General features: G+C 47.3%; 1 protein-coding gene across 8 annotated transcripts in view; it reads left to right on the top strand.

The window, feature by feature from the left end:
* The window catches only part of ARVCF (ARVCF delta catenin family member), a 628,036-nt gene that overhangs the window by 53,142 nt on the left and 547,639 nt on the right, over positions 1 to 27,255 (top strand). The window lies entirely within an intron of this gene.

The raw sequence follows: 27,255 nt of genomic DNA, 5'->3' as shown, positions 1-27,255 counted from the left end.
AGCAGCGGCTGGACAATCACTTGTCAGGGATGCTCTAGGCTGATCCTGCATTGAGCAGGGCGTTGATGGCCTGTATGGCCCCTACCGACTCTGTGATTCTATGATTCTGTTCTATGAAGAGGTCTACACTGCCTTCTCTGTGCAAGTGTGAGAGCGAGCCCAATGGAGCCATGAAGGAATATTTCCCCATGACAGAGGTTTACAAGATAATGCATGGGATAGAGAAGGCAGAGAAATAAGTACTTTTCTTCCTTTCTCACAATACATGAACTCATGGACACTCAATGAAACTGCTGAACAGTCGGGTTAGAATGTATAAAAGGTAGTACTTCTTCACCCAAAGAGTGATTAACACATGGAGTTTACTGCCACAGGAAGTGGCAGCGGCTACAAGCATAGACAGCTTCAGGAGGGAATTGGATAAGCATATGGAGCAGAGGTCCATCAGTGGCTATTAGCCACAGCATATTGTTGGAACTCTCTGCCTGGGGCAGTGATGCTCTGTATTCTTGGTGCTTGGGGGGGCACAGTGGGAGGGCTTCTAGTGTCCTGGCCCCACTGGCGGATCTCCTGATGGCACCTGTTTTTTTTGGCCACTATGTGAGAGAGTGTTGGACTGGATGGGCCATTGGCCTGATCCAACATGGCTTTCTTACATTTTTATGACCTTCACAGCCTTCTGCAAGCCTCGGTCTATTTTTGTATCTTTAAAAAAAATGTCTTACTTGTCTTGAATACCCTGCCCTGCACCCGTTCCCAGCAAATGGTAAACCCAAGGCTCTACTTCTTGATCATTGTCTAGTCCTTCCTGGCATGTCAGCTGAAGGCAAAGCCTGGGGTGAATACCAGGTCCACCTCTCCTAAGTAGATAGCTAGGACTTGTAAATGCTGGCCAACCTTCAAGTGCTTCAGTCACTAAGGCAAGGGAAGAGCCTACCAAGGGCAGCAGCTACCAGGCAAGATTGGGGGTTGCAGTTGATCTTCTTCGTGGTCTCTGTGCATCACACTTGTGGGATACTGCGCCTGCGCGGGTCCCCGATCGGTATCTGTAAGAAAGCCCGGGAAAGATTTCCGCGGACGGCGCCACTGGGCATGCGCCAGCGCCCCACTGCGCACGCCCAACGGCGCCACCGCGGCAATCCCACCAGTTCCTTTCTGACCGCTGCGCGAAGAGCTTCGTTTTTCCTCGTGTTCCCGGTCGGTGAGCTTTGGGTTTTTTCTACCCTTTTTCCCTGAGCCTCCTGTAAATATTAGCCTGTTTATTGTTTTCTGTAGTGTAGTAGTTAGTTAGTTCTGTAGTTAGTTAGTAAAAAAAAAAAAAAGTGCGTTGTTGTTTGGGTGCGGGCCGCGGCAGGGGTCGTTTTGTCCTCCGGGACTTCCCCCCCCTCTCGCCCCTAGTTTTCTTTTTACCTCCTCTCAGAGGACTCTGAGAGCTCATCCCCAGCGACCGCTGTCTATGGACAGCCGTTGGGGGTTCTTTAAGAGGTGCCAGGCCTGCGGGAAGAAAATCGCCCCCCCCGACGGCCATTCTCTGTGTCTGCTCTGCCTCGGCGAGGGACACCGCGTGGAAGCCTGCCCGCACTGCCTCCGCTTTTCGAAGCAGACCAGAAAGAACAGGGCGGCTAGACTCTCGGCCGCGCTAACGGCCTCGGCACTTCGTCCTCCGATTCAATCGGCGTCGTCCTCGGCATCGGTACCGAAAATGGCTACCGCCCAAACTCCGAAGGCCCCATCGGCCGACGCGGCCCAGGTCGATGCCCCACAGAAGGAGCAACAGTCGGCAAAACGGGCCCCCGACGAGTCGGTCGAGCGGCCTCAGAAGAAACGAAGAGAGGATCCGGGACGTGAATCCTCCAAGAAGGCGAAGAGCAAGGAGAAGCGAAAACGACCACGCTCTCCTCTGCCTTCCCCCGACGTGTCGGCTCTGAGCGGCACCGAACCACTGAAAAAGGTTCCTCCCTCTCCTCTCCGCACCCCCGCCACTCCAGGGGTTAGCGCGAGAAGGCAACGCAGAGCGACGAGGAGAGATCCTGGGAGCCCTCACCGGATCCCAACACGTCGGAAGATCTCCCGGTCTCGCCCTCTGAGGACCTACGTTCCTATGCGGAAATGGTCAAGAGAATGGCAGCGGCCATCTCCCTGCCCATCTCTCAACCCAAGCCAACAGTGGATGATAGCGTTTTTGACATCGTCCAGCGGGACACGTCTCCAGCCGTCTCTCTCCCTATGACCAAAGTCATGCTCCAAGCGCTCAAGGACCCATGGAAGAAACCGTCTTCGGCACCAGTGTCCTCAAGGAAACTGGACCACATGTACAAGGTCCAGGAGGCGGGGGCAGAATTTTTGTTCACACACCCTAAACCAAACTCGGCCATCGTCTCCTCCTCCTCCAGGTCACGCAAGGTGCACTCTACCCCCCCCGACAAGGAGGGGAAGAAACTCGATGCCATGGGGAGGAAGATCTATTCGGCGGGGTCCCTCGGTGCCAAGGCATCGAACTATACGGCTTGTATGGCCAGGTACCAATACGCCTTGTGGGAGCAACTGTCACCCCTCCTGTCTTTCCTACCGGATGACAAGAGGACCACTGCCAAGGCACTGCTGCACGAGGGCCAGAAGGTCGCAAAGCAACAACTAACGGCGGCCAAGCATCTAGTGGACGTCTCGGCCTCGGCAATCATGTCGGCCGTTTCCATCCGCAGGCACTCCTGGCTGAGATCGACCGCCCTACAACAAGACACCAGGGCGCTCATCGAAGATCTGCCATTCGAAGGGGACGGACTCTTTAGTTCCACCACTGATAACGCACTGCAGGAACTGGACAAGAACCTCAAGATCTCCAGGAGCCTTGGGGTGCAGCCACTTCCCAGACAACCCAGAGCCCGACAGTGGAGCAGGTCCTGGTCGAGAAAAACCTCACATAAGCCATCCTCGGACCAACAGTGGCGACCACGCCCTCCACAGCCCGACAAGCAGGCTTACTCGGGGAACAACAGAGGCCGCTACACTGCCCAGCCATCAGGCAAGCCCAAGGGCACCCGCCCCCCCAAGCAGGGGCTTTGACTTTCCTGCACCACGCTTCGTTGCCACCACCCAGCCCACTACCCGTCTGCGCCCTTTCCTGCCTGCCTGGGAGCTGGTCTCCTCAGACAGGTGGGTCCTTTCCATCATTCAAGAGGGCTACAAAATAGACTTTGCTCAAATCCCAACCCGGTCAGTGGTGATCACCACCCCCCCATCCCCACCTCTGCTGGCGGAGGTGGATACCCTCCTACAGAAACAAGCCATAGAGGAAATACCCTCGGAGGACAGAACGGGTGGGTTCTATTCCCGCTACTTCCTAGTCCCAAAGAGGGATGGGGGACTAAGACCCATCATGGACCTCCGGAGCCTGAACAAGTTCATCCTGTATCAAAAATTCAGAATGTCCACACTGCAGTCCATCTTGCCCCTCATCAACCAAGGGGATTGGATGGCCACCCTAGACCTAAAGGACGCTTACTTTCACATCAGCATCCACCCGGAGTTCAGAAGGTTCCTCAGGTTTGCCATAGGCCCACAACACTTCCAGTTCACAGCACTACCCTTCGGGCTCTCCACGGCACCCAGGGTGTTCACAAAGATGATGAGTGTCGTGGCCGCCTACCTGCGGCTGCAGGGGGTGATAGTCTTCCCATACATAGACGACTGGCTCCTGGTAGCCAATTCAAGGGAAAGTCTGTCCACCCACATCGCAACCACACTGCAACTCCTCGATGCCCTGGGTCTGCAGGTCAATCGGGAAAAATCAAAGCTCATTCCATCAAGGACAGTGCAGTTCATAGGGGCGGTGCTGGACACAAACCTCCATCGAGCATTTCTCCCCACCCAGAGGGCAGAGGACATCACCAATTCAGTGCAGCTGCTCCGGAGCCAGGGCTGGGGCACAGCAAAGCAGCTTCAGCGGATGCTGGGGCTGATGGCGGCAACGACAAGCGTGCTTCTTTACGCGAAACTGAGGATGAGAGACTTACAGCTATGGTTTCTTCGTCAGTTTCGCCCCGACAAAGACTCACCTCGAAAGAGGTTCACTATTCCTCCTACGACGCTCCAATCGCTCCAGTGGTGGGAGTCCAGAGACAATATCTGCCAGGGAGCCCCTTTCCACCTCCCACCACCATCAGTGACCATCACCACGGATGCCTCCCAGTGGGGCTGGGGCGCCCACATGGAAGGCCTGTGTGTGGGGGGCCCATGGCCTCCCAAGCTGACAGTGCACCATATAAACTACCTAGAACTGCTAGCGGTGCACTTTGCCCTTCGTTCCTTCCGCCCAAAGCTGATAGGGAGGACGGTGGCACTACTCACAGACAACACCACCACTCTGGCGTACATCAACAGGCAGGGTGGGACTGTATCCCGCCGCCTCTGTGCTTTGGCGATAGACTTGTGGACGGAATGCATCCAGCACGACGTCTTCGTGAAGGCCGCACACCTTCCAGGGGTCCTCAACATTCAAGCGGACTCCTTGAGCAGGGGGGGAGCCTCCCCACACGAGTGGGAACTTCAGTGGCGATTCCTACAGCCAGTCTTCCAGCTCTGGGGATACCCACAGCTGGATGCCTTTGCCACGGCAGACAACAAGAAGTGCCCCATGTTCTGCTCCAGAGGGGGTGCGGACCCCGCATCCCTGGGGGACGGGCTCCTCATCCCGTGGGAGGGCCGTTTCCTCTATCTGTTCCCTCCCCTCCCTCTGCTGACCAGGGTAATAAACAAGCTAGCGAGGGAGAAGCCACGCTGCATACTGGTGACACCTTGGTGGCCCCGCCAAAACTGGTTCGCCTCCCTACTGACCCTGTCGGGGGGGAACTTCTACCACTTCCCAGCGGAACCAGACCTCCTGTCGTCCCAACGGGGGCTGGTGCTACACCACAACGTGCCACACCTGAAACTGACAGCGTGGCACATAGACCCTTAGAGTTCTCGGGCAGGGTCCAGGAGGTCCTGTTAAACAGTAGGAAGCCCTCCACCAGAGCATCCTATGACAGGAAGTGGAAGAGGTTCTCGGACTTCATGGCTGATCGCCCAGTCGCACCTAGGGAGGCAGGCCTGCCGGCAGTCTTTGACTTTCTGCTGTCCCTAGTAGACGCAGGCTTAGTGTTTTCCTCCATTAAGGTCTACCTGGCAGCCATCTCTGCTTTTCACGAACCTGTGGGCGGGTACTCTGTCTTCGCCCACCCCCAGTCCAAGAAGTTCATGAAGGGACTATTCAGGCTGCATCCACCATCCAAGCTCCCCACCTCTCCGTGGGACCTGTCGCTAGTCCTAGATAGACTAACCAGGCGTCCCTTCGAACCCATGGCCTCATGTTCCCTGCAGCTTCTGTCCTGGAAGACTGCTTTCTTGGTGGCCATCACCTCCGCGCGCCGTGTAGGGGAACTCACGGCGATGCGTTGTGACTACCCCTACCTAGCCTTTAGAGAGTCTGGCGTCTCCCTGGCCCCTGATATCAACTTCCTCCCTAAGGTGCCCTCCCAATTCCACCTCAATCTGGAAGTGTGGCTACCCGCCTTCTTCCCGAACCCCTCCTCGGACGAGGAGCGGAGGCTGCACTCCCTGGACGTTAGGCGTGCCCTGCTTTTTTACCTAAGCCGATCCAAGTCCTTTCGCAGGGACCAGCAGTTATTCGTTTCATACACTGCGCCCAGACTGGGCGACAGGATTTCTTCACAGAGATTCTCGAAGTGGTTGACCGAGACCATCAAGCTCTGCTACCTCCTAGCAAAGAGGCCACTGCCTGGTCCCGTGCGTGGCCACTCCACACGAGCGATGGCGACATCGGTGGCGTTCCTGAAGGGCGTGTCTTTGGCTGATGTCTGCAAAGCTGCTACCTGGTCTTCCCCGCATGCTTTCATGAAGCACTATGCGTTGGACGTGCATGCTCAGCAGAGAACCCGGTTGGGGACGGCGGTGCTACAATCTGTCATCTCCGGTTGACCGTCTTCCCACCTCCAGGTATGCCTTGCTTGCTAATCTCCCACAAGTGTGATGCACAGAGACCACGAAGAAGATAGACAGGTTGCTTACCTGTAACTGTAGATCTTCGAGTGGTCATCTGTGCAGTCACACTACCCACCCTCCTTCCCCACTGCTGACGGTCTCCCTTCCTTAGGGGCTTTCAGCGGTCAAGAAGGAACTGGTGGGATTGCCGCGGTGGCGCCGTTGGGCGTGCGCAGTGGGGCGCTGGCGCATGCCCAGTGGCGCCGTCCGCGGAAATCTTTCCCGGGCTTTCTTACAGATACCGATCGGGGACCCGCGCAGGCGCAGTATCCCACAAGTGTGACTGCACAGATGACCACTCGAAGATCTACAGTTACAGGTAAGCAACCTGTCTTTTCCACCCGAGGTGGTTTTGGGCTGGGCTTGATTGGTCTTGGTTGGGAGTTTGAATAAGCTCAGATGGGTGGACATAGTTTTGAATGGAGTCAGTGTAGTGCAGGAAGCATCCAATGAGCCATCCCATCTCAGGTACATTCTGATGGAGGAAGCTCAATGTAGACAAACAAGGCACAAACAGTGGCCTTTTTCTAGTTGAGCTGGAGTGGCAGGCAGGTTGGGGGTTTCCTCCCACCAGCTTTGGCCTTGCTGTAGCTGCACAGTTTTTATGGGTAGCCATCCCTTCTTCTCGGGGATGACCTGTTGCTGGCACCAAAGCTGAACATTTGGAGAGGGGGGATCACTGGGCTTGCAAATGGGACTTAACATCTCTCCACCTACCTTCTGCCAGAAGGAAGAATCTGGCAGTGGAGAACGGCGAGGAAGCTGGTGGTGGGATCAGCTGGCCCCATCTCATTCATGATTCTCTTTCTCTTAGCAGTGCAAGGGCAAATCCATTAGCACAGTCCACTGCTCGGAGAGTTCTGTTAAGGTTATGAGTTTAGAGCACATTATCCTTCTCTGGTTATCAATGTATTTAGTTATTCTCTCCCACAAAAGGGACAGAATGCGATATTGCATGCCTATGTGCCATCAAATTGCAACCAGCTTCTGGTGACCCCAGTGAGGGACTTGCAAAGCAAATGAGAAGCCAAGGTGGTTTGCCGTTGCCTTTCTCTGCAAAGCTTTCCTTGGTGGTCTTCCATCTAAGTACCGACCCTGTTTGGCGTCTGACATCTGATGCTCACATGTGGTGCTGCACTTCTGCAAAACAAAAACCACTTTTTTTGCTGGGGGAGGGGTATTTTTATGTGCATGTATGTCTGTGTGCATGTGCATCTGGAGGTCTTGGCAACTTCTGGTGACTGACCCCTTTGTTGTTCAGTTGCACAGTCAAGTCCAACTCTGCGACCCCATGGACCAAGTCACGCCAGGCCCTCCTGTCTTCCACTATCCTCCAAAGTCTGCTCAAATTCGTGTTAGTTACGCTGTCCAGCCATCTCATCTTTTGCTGTCCCCTTCTTCTTTTGCCTTCTGTCTCTCCCAGCATCAAGATCTTCTCTAGTGAGTGCTCCCTTCTCATTTGGTGGCCAAAGTATTTGAGCTTCAGCTTCAGCATCTGACCTTCCAGGGGACAGTCTGGGTTGATTTCCCTTAGGACTGACTGATTTGATCTTCTTGCAGTCCAAGGGACTCTCAAGAGTCTTCTCCAGCAGACTGACCCCTACTTATTATTTATTTATTTACTTTAAATTTCTATCCTGCCTTCTCCACAAGCGGCTAACAATCAGTTCTATAAAACAATTTAAAACCAATAAAATACAATTTAAAACATTTTGTGGTGCTATACAACTTCAGTGTGGTGGGATCTTTCTTTTTCTGTTTCTGTTTGTGATCCTATAATGTTCGTAGTTCCTCAGTGGTGTGAGGTGGCAGTTCCCTCCCGGTTAGATGTTGAAGGCCTGTCAGAATAGTTCAGTTTTGCAGGCCCTGCGGAATTGTGAAAGATCCCGCAAGGCCCTTATGGCCTCCGGGAGGGCATTCTATATTTCTGGTGCTGCCACCGAGAAAGCCCTAGTCCATGTAGAGCACAGCCTGGCTTCCTTTGGTCCGGGGATGGACAGTAGGTTTTATGTCCCTGAATGGGGGCTGGAGGATATTCAGAGAGGTGGCCTTTCCCCACCTCCGGCTCTGGTATTCCAAGGAGGTCTCCCATGCAAGTACTTGCCAGAATCGGCCCTGCATAGCTTCTGTGATCTGATGAGATTGGGCTTGCCTGGGCTATCCAGATTGGGTCAAAGCAAAAAACACTATTTGAAGGATGATTCCAAAAGTAGTCATGGGGTCAGAAACTGGAGTCTGTGTTTTATTCATTTATTTAACTTCATTCATTATTCTGCAGTATGTTTGCAGATATATAGGTTGAGCAGGTCTTGTCAGCTGACATGCCAAATAGAAAAGTAAAAAGTAGCAGACATCACAGAAAAAGTTGGCTTCGTATGGGTAAAGATGAATGTGTGGTTTCTCCCAAAGTAGCCAGTGGGGGGATTTTGCCTAAGTTATAATCCATAATTGTCCTCATTGTTCGTCACTTGCTGTCTGTCCACATACGGTCAAGTAGCAGTTCAGAAGACAACTACCAAAGAACCATTTTCAAGAAAAATATAACAGAATGGGATGTTTGTGGGAACTGTAATTGTCCAGCCTGGGTTTTATTACCCTTGAATGTCTCCAGTTAATGACAAGATGGCTCAGTGTTGCCCAAACAGTTATTGTTGCTGTCTGTTATTATTTGCTGTCTGTCAGATTATTGCTGACAGACAGCAAAAGGTCACTGATTCCCAGGGAGCAGAAAGGGTAAACAGAAGTCAAGAGCTTCAAGAACCAGGGGTTTCATTCCAGCAATGGAATTATTTCCATTAGATTGGGTTTTTTCTGGGTCCATGTGATTTTTAAAAAAATTAATCAGATGACTCTTATCAGCCTTTTCACTCCCACAAGAGAGGGCCCCTGAAAAGTCTATATTAGGAATCATGGGTGAGAACTTCAGTGGAGAGGATTAGCCTTCCTCACCCATAAGGCAGTGGGAAGTCTGATAAGATTCAACCCTGTATTGTTAATGTGATGTTTCAGGCCCGGGGGAAGCAGACTGTTTTAATAAAAACATGCAGTCCTGAATGTTGTGTCATGTTGAAAGATGTCCTAGGGAAGATTGCCTTCAATATTGGCACAAGGTGTTTGTGATCCAGGATCAGATTCTCCTTTGAGGTGGGAGAAAGGTGGGATATAAATCTTTTAAGAAATAAAAAAATAGTAATCTCCAGACCTTGAATTCAACAGGAGCTTAGCTCCTGAACCTTTCTGAGGGCTCCTCCCCCCCCCCCCCCACCTACCTACTTTGTCCATTGAATAGTACAGGGGTGGCCAATGGTAGCTCTCCAAATGTTTTTTTGCCTACAACTCCCATCAGCCCCAGCCAGCATGGCCAATGACTGGGGCTGATGGGAGTTGTAGGCAAAAAAACATCTGGAGAGCTACCTTTGGCCACCCCTGGGAACTTCAATAGTAGGTGCAGCTGCATAACAATCCCTGGATGAGCTCCACCACCTATTTTTCTTCAAAATGACCTCTGGTAATCTCTCAGTGTGCATTTTTCCATGAAGGTTCACTCCCTCAAACTGGAGAGCCAGTTCAGTGTAGTGGTTAAATGTGCGGACTCTTATCTGGGAGAACCGGGTTTGATTCCCCACTCCTCCACTTGCACCTGCTGGAATGGCCTTGGGTCAGCCATAGCTCTGGCAGAGGTTGCCCTTGAAAGGGCAGTTGCTGTGAGAGCCCTCTCAGCCCCACCCACCTCACATGGTGTCTGTTGTGGGGGAGGGAAGGTAAAGGAGATTGTGAGCCGCTCTGAGACTCTTCAGAGTGAAAGGTGGGATATAAATCCAATATCTTCTTCTTCTGAGGCTTCTTTTAATAGTGTAAGTGCAAGCACCGAGTCATTACTGACCCATGGGATGATGTCACATCATGATGTTTTCTTGGCAGACTTTTTGCCATTGCCTTCTCTAAACATCTACACTTCACCCCCAGCAAGCTGGGCACTCATTTTACTGACCTTGGAAGGATGGAAGGCTGAGTCAACCTTGAGAGGGCTACCTGAACCCAGCTTCTGCTGGGATTGAACTCAGGCTGTGAGCAGAGCTTGGCGTGCAGTACTGCAGCTTTCCACTATCTACTACAGGGCTCCTACCTTTGGGTGGTGGAAAACACAATCAGTATTCTGATTCTTTCTTTGAGGACTAACAGTTTGCAAGGAAGGCCATTTTCAATCAAAGGAAAAAAGGTGGTGAGGAGAAAGAGTAAAAAAAATACCTTTCCCCCCCTTATCACCACAGCCTTGATCGGTGTAGCTCTCCTCCCTGACAGATTTGACAGGATAATTACACATTGGGGGGCTCCAGTCATGGACTCCCAATAACCATATATACCTTGGCCCTTAGAAACAATCTAGTTTTTTATTAAACTCCACATGCCCCAAGTGCATAAGAACTTCATCCCCACTGTACAAAATGAGTCCCGCTTCAAGCTAGAATAAATTCTGCAGCTGTCTGGTCAGAGTGGTTTGATTTGTCACAGGCTCTCTCAGTTGTTGCTGGGTATTGAAGTTGCAGGGGGAGGGTAAAAAAATTGAGTTGCAAAGACAGCTCGCTATGATTTTTAAAAAAACACACACAACAACTTGGAAGTAGATGAATAATTTTCCTTAGCCAGCAGTTTTCTGAATTTATACATAATTGGAGAGGAGCTAAGCTGTGCAAACCTGAGGCCATTTTTGAAACAGAATTCTGACTCTGAAAGCTCTTTGGTGTAGCCATTTTGCATTGGCTCTTGGATGTGGAGTACAGCAGAGAGTTTTTTTTTTAAAGAAAGAAGATGAAAATATTGGATTTATATTCCGCCCTATACTCTGAATCTCAGAGTCTCAGAGCTGTCACAATCTCCTTTACCTTCCCCACCCCCTCCACAACAAACATCCTATGAAGTAGGTGGGGCTGAGAGCGCTCTTAAAGCAGCTGCCCTTTCAAGGACAACTCCTACAAGAGCTATGGCTGACCCAAGGCCATTCCAGCAGCTGCAAGTGGAGAAGTGAGGAATCAAACCTGGTTCTCCCAGATAAGAGTCCATGCTAACCACTACACCAAACTGAAAGAAAGAGGGGGGTTTTTGCCATCAGGCCAAATTGTTCTGTCCCCTAAAATAACATTTTAAAATAATACATATTTTTAGAAAATAATCATTATTTTTAAATAAGTAATGTAAATAATATTTTTTAAAAATTATCACTCACCTAGGATTGTGAGCCCCCGGATAGCAACTGGCAGGAAATGGAGGTGGTTGGGGACACGGAGGGGTGCTTTGGCATGATTACATGATGTCACTTCTGGGGAAAACATGGAAGTGATGTCACATCACTCCAGAGTTTCCAGCAATTCCTTGAGCAGCGTGATCTTGCTTCCAGTTTTTCTTTGGAAGCAATAGATAGCAGGAGATCTGACAATACCTACACCCACCTATTTGTAAAATCTTAACCCTCATTATGGGCCATGGTTCTATTCAATCCCCTCTTAACACCTTCCTCCTCTCCAGGCCTGTAGCCAGAAAATTCCAAATGGGGGGGGGCACAGGAAAAAATTTTGGATGGAGTGGCCCACTTCTGGTGGCCCCCAATCTCTGCACCGCTCTGGTGGCCTGCCCCCCTCTGCGCGGCACCTCCCCCCTCCCAACTCACCAACGTGGGGAAACAGTGAAAAGCGGGCTTCAGGGGCTATTTCAAGGCGGCCGATCACGTGACCGGCGGGAAAAGCTGCTCCGAGGCCAGCGGTTCGTACCCCAGCTTTCAGGCATGCTCAGCAAGTTCAGCGCTGGCCGCCCCAGCGCTGAACTTGCTAAATTCACCAGAAAGCCGGCGTATGAACTGCTGGCCTCAGAGCTGCTTTTCTTGCCGGTCACGTGACTGGTGGGGGGGCGCCTTGAAATAGCCCATGAAGCCCGCTCTTCACTGTTTCCCCATGTGTGTGAGTTGGGAGGGAGGGGGGGAGGCGCCCGTGGAGTGGGATGGGGGCTGCCAAACCAGAGCTGAGAGAGCGGGGACAGGGGAATGGAGGGGCCATAAAGAACCAATGGGGGATTGAGTGGGGGGCTGCGCCCCCACCCCTCCTGTGGCTACGGGCCTGCTCCTCTCTCCTCAGCATTTTGTATCTCACTGAAGAGAACTTGTGCTGTGATCCTCTGAACCCCAAAGCCTTTATTTTCAAACTTAGGTCTGTGACTCTGAGGACTCAGCTCCCTTAGGCATCACCCATTCAGGAACCGCAGGATTGTAGATAGATCTAGATGGGCAGCCGTGTTGGTCCAAAGCAGTAGAACAAAGTAGGAGTCAAGTGGCACCTCTAAGACCAACAAAGTTTTATTCGGAATGTAAGCTTTAGTGTGCATGCACACTTCTTCAGATGAGGGGATAGGGTACAGTCTAGATTGTAGATCTCTTTTAATGTCCTTATCTCATACATAACAGTTCTATTAGCTGAAGTAAGGAGAAACCAGAAGCTGTTTGTCACCAGAGACAGGTCTAAGGCAGGATGAAACTGCACCGCAGTTTGCCTAGGATTTGGGCTTTCAACAGATTCTGCTGGCCAGCCATTTTGAGGTGAGTGATTCGAGCGACAAATTTCTATCCCTGCGAAATAATCTGCTCAGAAGTTTGCTCTGCTTTGCCTGCTCTTTTTCTTTTAAATACTTCTACATCCACACTTCTGTTGAGCACCTCAGGACCTGAGCAGGTGACAATATAAAGACAATAAAAACCAGATGGAAATAAGTAAACATTAAATATCTTATGTTCCTAGCAGCAGGGTATTGCTCCTTTGCCAGTACTCAGGCAGTTCCAAAAGCTCCCTGGAATATAACTGACTGATTTCGCACTAGGCTTGTTCCGGTCTTGGAGTCCCCCCCCCCCAGCCCCCCCAGCGCTTCTGTCTGATTTTGCACAAGCCGCTGCGGGGCTGCGACTTGCCCTGCCTCTTTCCCACAGCGAACAGAAACCGGTTTTCAGAGGATCTTGCTTGCCGTGGGAAAGAGGCAAGGCAAATCTAAGCTCTGTGGCAGCTTGTGCAAAATCAGAAGTACCGGGGGGAAAGGGCTTCGAGACTGGAAAAAGCCTAGTGAGAAATTGGTCTCTGTTTGAAGTCTCATTAGGAAACCAGGAGGATAGGACTTCTTCCAGGAGACTGTTCTACAGGCACATGCAACTTCTGAATGCCTGAATCTGGACCATTGCAGAACATGCCTTAGGTGAAGGGGGTGCTGAATAGACCTTGCTGGGAAGAAGAAAGCTGCTGCATGGGAACATGTACTCTCTTTGACTCTTTTCTCTCTGTATTTCTTGAAATATTGCAGAGGCTTACCAACTGCCTGACCCCAGTGGGTATTTACCCAGGAGTCTGACTGCACACACCTGCCCACTGTTGCTGACGTTGCAGTGGGGAAAAAAGGAGCAGAGGCGGCAGTGATGTTACAGTCAGATGACACTCTAGGAGCCACCCTGGATCTTTATGATAAAAACCATGTTAGAAGTGATATCACTTCTGAGTGAGCACAGCCTCACCCCCAGAATCACTCCTAGGGGTGGCAGGTGTAGGCCCAGCAAACTGCGAAGTGGGGTGAGAGAGGTGATTGTCCTTCTTGCTTTGCTGTTTTTGCTTATCCCTGTTCAACAGCTGGTGGTTGGGTTGAAATGTCAGCCAGATTGAGAAGGTTGAATGTAGCCTTGGGGGATGCTAGTTGATGAACCCCTACTAAGGAACTACAAGCCTGTCTCTTTCCCACAGTAATGCTTAGGTGGGCAGCCGTGTTGGTCTGAAGCAGCAGGACAAAGTTAGAGTCCAGTGGCGCCTTTTTGACCAGCAAAGTTTTATTCAAGATATAAGCTATCATATACATGCACATTAGTTTAGATACATTGAAATGGAAGTTACTGGTCCATATATATAGGTAGCCCACCCTGTATATGTATGGACTAGTAACTTCCATTTCAATGTATCTGAAGGAGTGTGTGTGCACATAAAAGCTTATACCTTGAATAAAACTTTGTGAGTCTCAAAGGTGCTACTGGACTCAAACTTTGTTTTGCTGTAATAATATTGCCAGGGTTACATATGCACATCTTTTTAAAGAGATGCAGGTTTGTTCCTTTTGTACAGTCCTCTTCCTGCTATTTGTGTAATAGGGCAAGGACCTCCATTTGTTGTTGTTCAGTCGCACAGTCGAGTCCGACTCTCTGCGGCTCCATGGACAAAGTCACACCAGGCCCTCCTGTCTTCTACCATCCTCCGAAGTCTGCTTAGATTTGTATTAGTTACATCAGTAACGCTGTCCAGCCAAACGACCTTCATGCAGGTGCTCAAATGCGAATGCGAAGCAAGCAATGTTCCCTCTAAGCTGCAGAATCTTGTGAGCAAAAATTCTACTTTGTGAGCTACTGACATTAAAGTTGTGAGCTACTGGCATTAAAGTTGTGAGCTACTGTATACATTAGTTTGCTCTGGGGCCATTTTTCTTGAGCTAAGACAAAAATGTGTGAGCTGGAGGCCAAAAATCTGTGAGCTTAGCTCACGCTAACTCAGCTTAGAGGGAACGGTGGAAGCAAGTTGTTTTGGTGAACAGAAACTACCTTCTGATATCCTATGATTTTAGGGATTTACTTGTGTTTTTAGTACACTTCATCTGCAGATGAGAAAAAAGGTTTTCTCCTACTCTTTTGAACTGAAGCTTCTGTTGAATTTTGAAAATGAAAAAAGGAAGATGGGGTAGAGGGAGAAGTTCCAGGGAAGCTTGAGTCATGAAAAGGCCCAATTCCCAAAATTCTTGAGATAAATGTTTTCCACAAAAAAGCAGCGACATTTGGGATTGAAATAATAAAAACTTTGTTTTCTTGTCCTATCTGCCGGGCAGCATTTGAACATCTTTGGAAGGCATATTTTTTTTCAGTGAAAAGAACTAGATTTCACATTGGTAACCCCTTGCCTTTTAAAACCCAAGGTTTGTAGTGATTTGCGTACATTTCTCCCCCCCCTTTTTTTTTTTAACAAAGGCAGGGTTATTTTCTGTGAACCAGTGGGGAGGGAAATCTTTTTTCCTCCAGAGAAGTTAAGCTCGTTGCTATAGCTACTGAGCTCCTGGCTCTCATAGTCTCTCTTTTCCCCTTACCCGCTTCCTAATGTAAATTGTTAAATACATCTCTTATTGCCTGTAGTGTCTTGCTTATTGAGGTTGCTTAGAGATGTTTCTCTTCCCTGCCAGCTTGGGATTACATGTGTGTACTGTATATATAGACATTAAATGCAAATTGTAGATGCGTTGCAGATACAAACGTTAAACAGGTGTTTATTTTTAGAGCTCTGCCTTGATGCCTAGGATTTTTTGTTGTTTTGAGATAAAATCATTTTAAGCTCCAAGAGAGGTTGGGTGCTGCTTTCGAAGGATCAGGGCCAAGCCTCAGGATCAGTGTGAACATCTTCCTGTTTTTCAGGCTGAGATAGGGTCACATGCAGGATTCCAGTTGGGGGTTGATAGCCAAGAGTGTAGCTCTTTCACACATATTGTGTGGCTCTCAAAGCTCCCAACACCCTGTCGGCCAGCTGGGAAAAAGCATTTTTCTCTTTAAATACATTCTCCGAGCCAAGCCAGCCAGCAGCTTGGAAAATGTATTTAAAGTTGAAGTTGCTTTCTTTTCACCTCCCCCTCAGCTATTTTCCTTCCTTCCTTCCTTCCTTCCTTCCTTCCTTCCTTCCTTCCTTCCTTCCTTCCTTCCTTCCTTCCTTCCTTCCTTCCTTCCTTCCTTCCTTCCTTCCTTCCTCCCTTCCTCCCTTCCTCCCTTCCTCCCTTCCTTCCTGATGGAGATGGTAACCAAATTACAGAGCCACTTTTTAGTTTGCTGCCTTTAGGAAGGACCTCTTGCTGTCTTGTATGTGTAGTAAGGTGGACAACCTCTAGGTGGGGTCTGGAGTTTTCTCAGAATTACAACTGATCTCCGGACAACAGAGATCAGGTCTCCTGGAGAAAATGGCAGCTTTGGATAGTAGCCACTCTGGCATCACATCTCTTCCTGACTTTTCCAGGCTCTATTTCTCAAATCTCCAGGCATTTCCCAACCTGATGTTGGCAACCATACTGTGTAGAGAGCAGGTCCACCCAACCTTCTGCTTTTAAGCACACACTGAGAGGAGACCCAGCAGAGCAGGGTGAGGTCATTCAGCAATAGAGAAGACTGACCCTTGTCTTGTTTGCATACTCTATTAATGTTTCTGAGTACTTGGGTTGTGTTTCCTACCCCCCACCTCCGATTATCTTAATCTGCTGCTCACTAGGGTTGCCAAGTCCAATTCAAGAAATATCTGGGGACTTTGGAGGTGGAGCCAGGAGACATTGGGGGCGGAGCCAAGAGCAAGGGTGTGACAAGCATAATTGAACTCCAAGGGAGTTCTGGCCATCACATTTAAAGGGACTGCACAAATTTTAAAATGCCTTCCTTCCATAGGAAATAATGAAGGATAGGGGCACCTTCTTTTGGGGCTCATAGAATTGGACCCCCGGGTCCAATCTTTTTGATACTTGGGAGGTATTTTGGGGAGAGGGTCTAGATGCTATATTGAAAATTTGGTGCCTCTATCTCAAAAAACAGCCCCCCCAGAGCCCCCAAAACCTCCAGATCAATTCCCCATCATTCCCTATGGGAATCGTTCATAGGGGTGCATGATGGCTCTGGGGGCGGAGCTTCCCCCACCGGCCAGCTGGCTGGGGGAGGGGGGAAGCCTGTAAAACCAGGGGATCCCCCTCTGGAACCTGGGGATTGGGAAGCCTACTGCTCACAATCCCTGCCCTTAATACCAGTGAGATCATAACTATGCCCTTCTCCTGTAACAAGGCTGTGATGTCATCTGACTTCCTGTCACATGATTGTGGATCTCAGCTCTGGGAAGGATAAAGACCATTTCACTTAAGCAGATCCAAACTGTTCAAGGCTTTTTACTGTTTATTGTTTTAATTTAGGGTTTGCCAGTATGGTGCCCATGGGCGCCATAGTGCCTTTTGATACCTTTCCTGGTACCTGCCAAGTATTATAAAAAGTAGGCAGAGCCAGATGTGCTTTTTACCCTGCAAGACACCTTGTCCGAATACACATTCATGCTTGCGTTCCAGAGCCGAGTGGTGATGCTGTGGTGGCAGTGGGGTTAATAAACTTTTAAAATGTGCAACATACTTTACAAGCCCCTCCGTATGTGCGTACAGATGGCTGTCGAGGAGGAGAGAGTAAGCAGTCTGGATCTTTTGGCCTTTGTGGATTTTTTTTTAAAGGAATAACATTTTTTTTCTTAAAAAGGACTCCTCCAAACCATTAATCTTATAGCTGTGTGCTTTTCTTGTTTCTTTCTGTTTTTCCCTTTTGGAAACCCAGTCATTTTGAATCATGAATATTTTCGACACTCTTCTGTTAAAATATCATTATACAGTTTTACAGTACATGTAAACACAGCGTCCCTGGAGCCAATAAATTAGTCCAGAGACAGTCAACAGCAACCCCCCCCCCCATTATTTTCTTTGTAACAAGACTAGCATTCTTTTTGCGTCTTTGAGGACTTTGGGGGAAAAGTACTAACCCTGAAAATCAGAGTTCTCCAAATAATAAAGTAGTACGGATACGTGTTTGGACTGTATCACTTCATACTGCAAGTGAGAACTTGTGACTGAAACAAGATCCCTAAACATAGAAAATTAGCGTGTTAAGTAACATGCTCAGCAACTATCTTTCCCCTTAGCTCTGATTTTCTGCATCATGGGAATTTTCTTCTATGATCAGACAGAGAGATCATATGTTGCTATTTGGGGATCTGGTGCACATGGGGGCTTTCTGTGTCTGGAGTTGAGCATACCCAACACCTTGCACAACAGTAACATTTCTGTGCATGTAAGGAAATCAGGAGTGCAGTCAGCACTGGATCGGAGGGAAGAAGTTAAAGGTTCCTGGATCACTTGGGAGTCCCCCAAACCAGGCTGTAGCTTCTAATTTGCAAAAAAAAAAAAGGGGGGGGGAGCAATAAGACCATAGAATTTAGAGTATAAATGTGTGCTGCTGAATATTTAGTCTTATGGAAGGCATCATGGGCATGTGGCTGGCTTTCCATGTTCAGAGGAATTTCACGTGAAAGAGGTTCTGGTCTTCTTCACCTGACTACTCACCAGATAAGCAGCATATGAGTAGGCCTTATTTTCTGTTTTACCTTTTCATGGAATCGTAGTGTGGGAAGGGATCTCCAGGATCATCTAGTTCAGCCACCTGCACAATGCAGGGAATTCACAAATACCTCCCCCACAACACACATACATCCTCCATGCCCAGAAGATGGCAAAAATCTCCAGGATTCCTTGCCAAACTGACCTGGAGAAAAATTGCTGACTGCCCGCAAAGTGTCAATCAGCATTTACCTGGGCATGTAAGAAAGGACCACAAGAACTAAGCACAACCCTTTATGCCCCTCCTTCTCATGATCTGCCTAATTCATAGAATCAGCATTGCTGTCAGATGGGTATCTAGCCTCTGTTTGAAACCCTTCAAAGAAGGAGAGCTAGGAGAACAGAAGGAAGTCTGTTCCACTGAGGAACCACTCTGTCAGGAAGTTCTTCCTAATGCTTAGCCAAAAACTCTTTTGATTTAATTATGTTGGTTCTGGTCTGACTTTCTGGGGCAACAGAAAGCAATTCTGCGCTATCCTTTATATGACAGCCCTTCAAGTACTTTAAGACGGTGACCATCTCACCTCTCAATCATCTCCTCTCCAAGCAAAACATACCCAGCTCCTTCAATCTTTCCTTATCGAACTTGGTCTCCAGACTCCTCACCAGCTTTGTTGCCCTCCTTTGGACATGTTCCAGCTTGTCTATAACCTTCTTAAATTGTAGTGCCCAAAACTTTATACAATACTCTGGAGCAGGCATGTCAGATATGCAGCCTGGGGGCCCGCAAGCAAGTCTGCTTTCTTCTGCCTCTCTCTTGCTTCCTTCTGTATCACGGCTTGCTTTGCCAGGCTTGCTCAATTGGCATAGGAGCTGCAGAGCAAAGCCTTTATTTTCTCCATTGGCTGAGGCGCAATAGCACAGCAGAGCTACTAAGCCAAGCCTCTTTTCCATCTGTTGACTGAAGCTCTGGCCCCTCCTCATCCTCTGGGGAGGGAGGGAAGGAACCAGAGCTTCCTTTGCCCAGTTTGCTTGATCACATGAGAGAGATACAAAATCTTTAATTGTGCTTGTCTGTGTCCCTTATAAAGTTTATATCTCTGCTACCTGGCATTACATTTTATGACCCACATGGCCTGGCCTGACAATGTCTCACTTATGTCAGTTCAGCCATCATAATGCCCCCTGCTCTAGAGGTCTAACCAGAGCAGAGTAAAGCGATTCCATCACTTCACGTGATCTGAATACTATACTTCTGTTGATACAGCCCAAAACTGAATTTGCCTTTTTAGCCACCGCATCACACTGCTGACTCATGTTCAGTGTACCGTCCACTAAGACCCTTAGATCCTTTTGGCACATACTATTGCCAAGACAAGTTTCCCTCATTCTATAATTTTGCATTGGATTTGTGCTACCTAAATGCAGAACTTTACATTTATCCCTGTCAAAATTCATTTGTTTTAGTGCAGTTTTCCAACCTATCAAGATCATCCTGTATCCTGCCTCTGTCTTCTACTGTATTCGCAACACCTTTCAATTTAGTATCATCTGCAAATTTAATAAGCATTCCCTCTATTCCCTCATCCAAATAATTTATGATGTTTAAAAAAACAGGCCCCAGGACAGATCCTTGAGTCACTCCACTTGTCACTCCTCTCTAAGAGGATGAGGAACCATTCACAATCACTCTTTGGGTAAGATCTGTCAACTAGTTACAGATCCACCTAACTGTAACAGGATCTAAACCACATTTTACCAACTTGTCAACAAGAATAGTATGTGGAACCTTATCAGAAGCCTTATTGAAATCAAGATAAACTATGTCTACAGCATTCCCCTGATCCAGCAAGGTAGTAACTTTCTCAAAAAAAGAGATAAGGTTTGTCTGACATGATTTGTTCTTGAGAAACCCATGCTGGCTCTTAGTAATCACAGTCATCTTTTCTAAATGTTCAAGGACTGACTGACTGATGATTTGTTCTAAAACTTCTTCAGGTATAGACGTCAAGCTATCAAGGCGGTAGTTACACAGATCTGCCTTTCTCCCCTTCTTGAAGATGAGGACAACATTTGCTCACCTCCAATTCCATAGCCCCCCAGAGCTACATTTTCTGGCTATGTGGTTGGGAAGTAACATCACACCGTCCCCAAATCATACCCTCCCCATGCATCCACACCAAATCTCCCTGCATTTGCTGAGGCAGTGTTGGGAACCCTCCAGCTGCAGAGTGTCCCAAGTGTGTATGTCTCTATGTTTGCACAATTCAAACATGGCACATAGAAAGGTAACACTGAGAGGCTATGCTATGGTGGGCCATCCGTAAGGCCCATGATGGCTAATAATTCTGCCTTTCTTCAGGAACAGTGTACCTGCTGGGGAGAAGGCAACAGACAGGGGATGTGATTGCCTTCACCCTCTACTTGTGGACTTCCTCTTGGCATTTGATTGAGACCCTTGGTATAATCCCATATCCCCCGTAATGAGCAGATTGCTATGATGCTCAATTATTTTTGTATACAGATGGTAAAAGGGAGTAAGTAGCCTGCTGTTGATTTTCCCTCTGTCTAAGGGTTTTTGTCTCCCCTTGATAACTGAGCATGTGGGGTTGGCAGTGTATCTGAGTTACAGAGGAATTATTTAGTAGTTTGGGCCTGTTTCACAATCTCCCTTTGCTCTCTTCAAGCTGTCAGCAATTTACTAGCATTGATTTCAGGCCCAGCATTAATCCTTATCAATATATGAAGCTGTCATTAACATTCTGTCTCAGAGCCAAATTTCCACGATGAGTCTCACCCACATGAAATGAGTTTGTTGGCAGGGAGTGAACCGGAGGGGGAAAAGACCTTGGGTGTACCGATTGTAAAGTATACTTAACAAGACGAGATTTTACTGCTTAAGCTAATTGGTATGAAACCCGCTGCAGAGGGAGTATGATCCTTTTTCCTGGACATGTCAGTGCCCAAATGACCCTTATTGATTTATTTTCCCCCTCCCTCCCTCCAGTCTCACTGAATATTGAAGACCTGTTACAGGGGGGGGGGGGGAAGAAACTAAGCTGTGGGAACTGGTGACAAAACAGGGTATGGGAACCACAGTGAAAACTTGTTCCAGTTTTTCTGGAATAAAAATTCTCTCTGATTTTTATTATGATTAATAGTAGGGTGTGTGGCTTGTAAGCAGCCAAAGCCAGGTCACCAACAGACATACCTCAGTAGACTTCCTGGGTATGCAGAAAAATTACGCTGTAAATTAACCAAATTAAAAAGATTCCCTCACCCCCACAAATGGCTTGATGGGGTTGAGCATGTAACAGGAGGCGTGGAATGTGGAGAATTGTTGCCAGTCATATGATGGGGGAAGTCAGAGGGGACCAAAATCCTATGAAGAAAGGTTGAAAGAGCTAAGTATATTTAGAGAGGAGTATGTTTGGAGAGGAGATGGGTATGTTTAACTTGGAGAGGTGAGATGATCACCATCTTCAAGTACTTGAAGGGCTGTAATATAGAGGATGGTGCAGAATTGTTTTCTGTTACCTCAGAATGTCAGACCAGAACCAGTGGGTTGAAATTAAATCAGAAGAGTTTTCGGCTAAACATTAGGAAGAACTTCCTGACATTAGAGAGGTTCCTCAGTGGAACAGGCTTCCTCGGGAGGTGGACATGTTGCCTCTGAGCTGAGTTAGTGTGAGCTAGCTCACAGTTTTTTTAGCCTCCAGCTCACACATTTTTGTCTTAGTTCAGGAAGGATTGCCCCAGAGCACACTAGTTTGTGCAGTAATCAAATCGCTCGCTCACAACTTTAATGCCAGTAGAACATGAAGTAGCATTTTTGCTCACAAGACTCCACAGCTTAGATGGAGCATTTCCTGGACTCTCCTTCTTTGGAGGTTTTCAAACAGAAGCTAGTTGGCCATCTGACAGCAATGTGAATTCTGTGAACTTAGGCAGATCATAAGAGGGAAGGCAGGAAGGGTTGCATGCATCAAGTGCTTAGTTCCCATGGTTCTTTGTTACACACCCAAGAAAATGTTGATTGCCACTTTTGGGTCAAGAAGCAATTTTCTCCAGGCAGTTTTGCCAGGGATCCTGGAGGCTTTTTTTTTTTTTTTTAATCATCTGGGCATGGAATGGGGACACTGGGTGCGTGTGTGGGAGAGGTATTTGTGAATCTCCTGCATTGTGCAGGGGGTTAGATTAGATTAACCTGGAGGTCCATTCCAACTCTATGATTCTATTATGTGTTCTTAGAGTCTTGAGGGGGCTGACTTCCCCATCTTGTTCTGGTGTTTCATTCTGAAAGCAATGAACATTCTAAGTCCTTATTCTGCCCCCCCCCCCCCGTCATTTATATATGAGTATGTTTTTTCACATGGAATTAGGGCTGCCAATTCTAACTTGGGAAATTCCTGGAGATCCTCAGGTAGTGTCTACAGAGGGTGGAGTTTTGGGAAGTATGCCAGAAGGAAGTTGATACTGTAGAACCCACCTTCTGAAACTGATATTTTATACTCTGCACATCAGTTATAATTCCAGGAAAACTTGAGGTACTACCTGGAGGTTGATAATTATACAACTGACCAAGTTCTCCAAGTGCACCCCCCCACACACAAAAAAAAACCTTTGCCTTGCCTTCAGATGGGCCCCTTTCACAACCCTTGTGGTAATAGAGCTGCCAGCTCTCACTGATACTCCACAGAAGAAATTGGGAATGGTGACAAGATATTTGGTGTCATGTGAACAAACGATGTCACTTTTGGTGTGAAATTGGAAGTGAGGTCATCACATCAGGCAACATTCTAAGATTCACCTCAAACCCTATTGTCAACCAGAGAGTTTTGGGTGAAGTCTATCTTGTGACCATGCCTTAATGACACTGCTTCCGGTTTGATGACAGAATCCTGCCCCCTCATTTCCCCCCTCACCTCTGTATTTTAAAGAACAGTGTTGTGTGGACAGGAGAGAAATTCAAGAGCAAAGAGTCAATTTTACATTATCAATAAGCACCTTTATTTAAAAATTACCTTTGAAAGTTCTCCAGAGAACCAGCGTGTCTAAGCAATCATTTCATGAATGCTTTCCCTCAGCCAGCTGCCACCAGATTTCTGTTTCTCTGAGGGGACCTAAACATTAAAGCAGAGCCATTTTGTTCAAGACCCTTGGGAACTGTATTTAGATCCATATGCCATTACTTTCAAGAACCAGTTATTAACCCCCAGGAGGCCTTCAGAACCTTTTCAGACCCTCAAGAACAGCTCCTTGACAAGGATACCTTCTGGCTGCCTCGTACCCTGCAGAATAGTAAAGGATCCCTGTAAAGGAAAGTAGGCACTCTTCTGGAAGGACACCTGACTCCTTTCTATAGGACTGCTGCAATGTTTTATAGCAGCAGTCCTCAACCTTTTTGGCACCAGGGACCAGTTTTGTAGAAGACCATTTTTCTGTGGACTGGGGAGGGGGGGGGTGATGGTTTCAGGATGATACAATTGTGCACTTTATTCTGTTGTGGTGGTTAAGTGTGTCAACTCTTATCTGGGAGAACTAGGTGTGATTCCCCAGCCCTCTTCTTGCAGCTGCTGGAGTGGCCTTGGGTCAGCCATAGCTCTTGGAGAGCTGTCCTTGAAAGGGCAGCTTCTGGGAAAGCTCTCTCAGCCCCACCCACCACACAGGGTATCTGTTTTGGGGGAGGAAGATAAAGGAGATTGTGAGCCACTCTGAGATTTTGAGTGGAGGGCAGGATATACCGTATTTTTCGCTCCATAAGACGCACCTGAACATAAGACGCACCTAGTTTTTAGAGCCGTTTGTGTGAATTTAGAAGCATTTGTGTGAATTTTTTGCAGTATTCGCTCCTTAAGACGCACACACTTTTCCCTCCACTTTTTTGGGGGGGAAAAGTGAGTCTTATGGTGCAAAAAATACTGTAAATCCAACGTCTTCTTCTTATTATTATTATTATATTGTAATATATAATGAAATAATTATACAACTCACGGTCCAGTTACTAACAGGCCATGGACCGGTACCAATCCACAGACCAGGGGTTGGAGACCACTGTTTTAAAGCTTCCGTGTACCAGCAGAATATCATATATCAACAGGGCTTTTTTTGTAGCAGGAACCTCTTTGCATATTAGGCCACACATCCCTGATGTAACCAATCCTCCAAGGGCTTATAGGCTCTTAGTACAAGGCCTGCTGTAAACTCCAGGAAGACTGGCTACATCGGGGGGGTGCGGTCTAATATGCAAAGGAGTTTCTGCTGCAAAAAAAAAAAGCCCTGTCAGAGTATGGATCCAGCCCGAAATTTGTGGCTTTTAAACTTTTACTGAGACTTTAACTTCATAGTGATATTTTAATTCATTTCCCAAGCCTTATGTCTTCTAAGTTAACTTGTTTCATTAGGATACTCCCTAAATAGACTGAATAAGAGCTTCCGTTCCTAGGATGACCTCTTTGGATTTGTCGCGATGTATCCCACTTGTAGCAGAAGTTCAGCCTGGTATTAATTATTTGCTGTCAATATAATGAGGGTTTTTGACATTTTTCCCAGATCCATACTACATTGTCTTCTTCTGTTTTCCTTTGCATTGTCTCCATTGATTGGAGGAAAAAAGGAGAACAAAAAAAAATGATAATAATTCCAGTGTGATACATTCTAATTTGATCCTAGGCTCAGGATAATTTCCTCTTCTCCTCACTAAGAGGTAAAAAAAGAAATGTTTTGTTATCATGTACTGGCCTCTGTGATACGATTGTTCAAATTGAGATCAAAACGACCCAAACCCTGTGTGACTAATTATATATTGGGTAATTACTTATTTCCCCTCCCTATTGTCTCCCCTTATCTGCCAGCTTGCAAGTAACACATTCTGTACCATTTATGTTCAGTTCATTAATTATTGATTGCACTGGAGATAAAAAGGCCATTTCTGCACCTCCCTCCCAAGGCAAATGGTGACAGCGGTTGTGGGCAAAATATATTGTCAGTTTGTGGTGTATCCAAAAGATGAACTTTATCGGTTGAGGGGGGTGGGCTGTTAAAAGAAAGAACTTATATTTTTCAACTGTCTCTGTGACCAGGGTCAGTCTCTCAACTGTGGTCCCTGTACTATGTACCTAATGTGTATCTATTTTGGGCATTTTTGGTAAAGTTTGTTGGTGTGAGTTGGCTTTCTTCAGGGTTCCTGGCCTCTAGCAGTTAATTCTTTCCATGTGTGTGGGTAGATCTGTCTAGTGCACAAGTCATGTGGTGGTGGAAGGTGCCATCAGCTTGCAGTCAACTAACGGTGACCTCTCATGGGGTTTTCAAAGCAAGAGACAACCAGAGATGGGTTTGCCATTTCCTGCCTGAAGATAGAAACTAGATGTCAGGGACACTAGATGTCTCATCTTACCTGATGCAGGTGAGCAGCCATGTTGGTCTTTGCATATGTCAAAACATCTTCATCAAGTTGTATGCTAATTTGCTGTTCACCTATGTAGAGGCATCTGCCTATGTATATGAAACATTACCTTTAATTTCTGTGTATCCGAAGAAGTGTGCTTTGAATAAACTTTTGTTCGTCTTAAAGGTGCCACTAGACTGAAAATTTATCCTACCTGACACATTCATTTTAAGAACATAAGAGAAGCCATGCTGGATCAGGCCAATAGCCCATCCAATCCAATACTGTGTGTCACACAGTGGACAAAAAACCCAGGTGTCATCAGGAGGTCACTAGAAGCCCTCTCACTGTGCCCCCCCCAAGCACCAAGAATACAGAGCATCACTGCCGCAGACAGAGAGTTCCATCTGCACCCTCATAGCCACTGATGGACCTCTGTTCCATATGTTTATCCAATCCCCTCTTGAAGCTGACTTTCACCTTTGCCCCTATACAAGTGTCCTTTTCCAGTCCTCAGCATTCTCTTTGGCACCAAGCCTTTGAATCCCAGAGCCAGGAGGCAGCATCAAGGGAAGGCCATGGCCTCTATGCCGTGTTGTTGGCCATCCAGAGGAATTGGTTGGCCACTGTGTGAGATGGAATGCTGGACTAGATGGACCACTGGTCTGATCCAGCATGGCTCTTATGTTCTTACACAATATTCTTTTCTCTGGTTTGTAGCCCTGCTTTGGGTATAGTATAGGATGTCAATGTATTTGAAACCATCTTTGGGTATGTGGTCTGCTTGATCCCTCTTGCTCTCACCAATATAACATTTTTTTCACTGTCAAAATATGGAGGGAAGGGCTTTTTTGGTCGAGGGAATCATTTGCATATTAGGCCACACCCCCTGATGTAGCCAATCCTCCAAAAGCTCCAAAAGGATTGGCTACATCAGGGGGTTGTGGCCTAATATGCAAAGGAGTTCCTGCTACCAAAAAAAGCTCTAATGGGAGGGTATAGACATGCTGTCCTTGAAAAGGAAGAAAGGGATTCCCATTTGATTTCATGGCTGGTTCCGGGACTGAGATTTCCCCAGCCTCCTGCTACCAGCATTATGACTATTAGCTGGAGGGCAGGAATTGGCTGTTCCATGATGCCCAGCTAGGCATCCCCTTCCAAAAAAAAAGCAGTGGTATCAAATTTTAACATCATTTTCCTGCTTGGTTTTGTTTTATTCCCATGAACCATTCTGGGAGCCAATTTGGGCAGGAAAGCAGGATAAAACATAAGCTGTATTATAAAATAAGATGCAAATGGAACCTGTCTCTCAATACCTGGTTCTATCCTTTTGTTTTAATGGTTCTTGTTATTCAGTCCAGAATTTTGAATCACAGATACTTACAAAGCAGCATTTATGATTTTTAAAAAAATACTTAATGGTAGCAATAGTAGAATTAAAGCTTTCATTCCCTTTGTTTAAGTTGTTATTATTCTGGTGTTGAGACAGGCAGAGAAATCAAGAATAATGCTCCGAAGAAATGGATCTCCATCAAGCACAATTTTGCAAAAAGCAAATGTTGATTAAAATCCAGGAGTTAAGAGCTGACCCGAAGACTTTCCTTTCTCATGGTATTAAAAGTTGGGTTTCTTCTTCCTACAGTATTTAAATTGCTTTGAAGAAT

Source organism: Heteronotia binoei, chromosome 11, assembly GCF_032191835.1.
Source record: "Heteronotia binoei isolate CCM8104 ecotype False Entrance Well chromosome 11, APGP_CSIRO_Hbin_v1, whole genome shotgun sequence".
In the NCBI taxonomy this organism is placed as follows: domain Eukaryota; kingdom Metazoa; phylum Chordata; class Lepidosauria; order Squamata; family Gekkonidae; genus Heteronotia; species Heteronotia binoei.
Note: the sequence above shows the minus strand (reverse complement) of the source record. Positions and strands in the feature narration are given on the sequence as shown.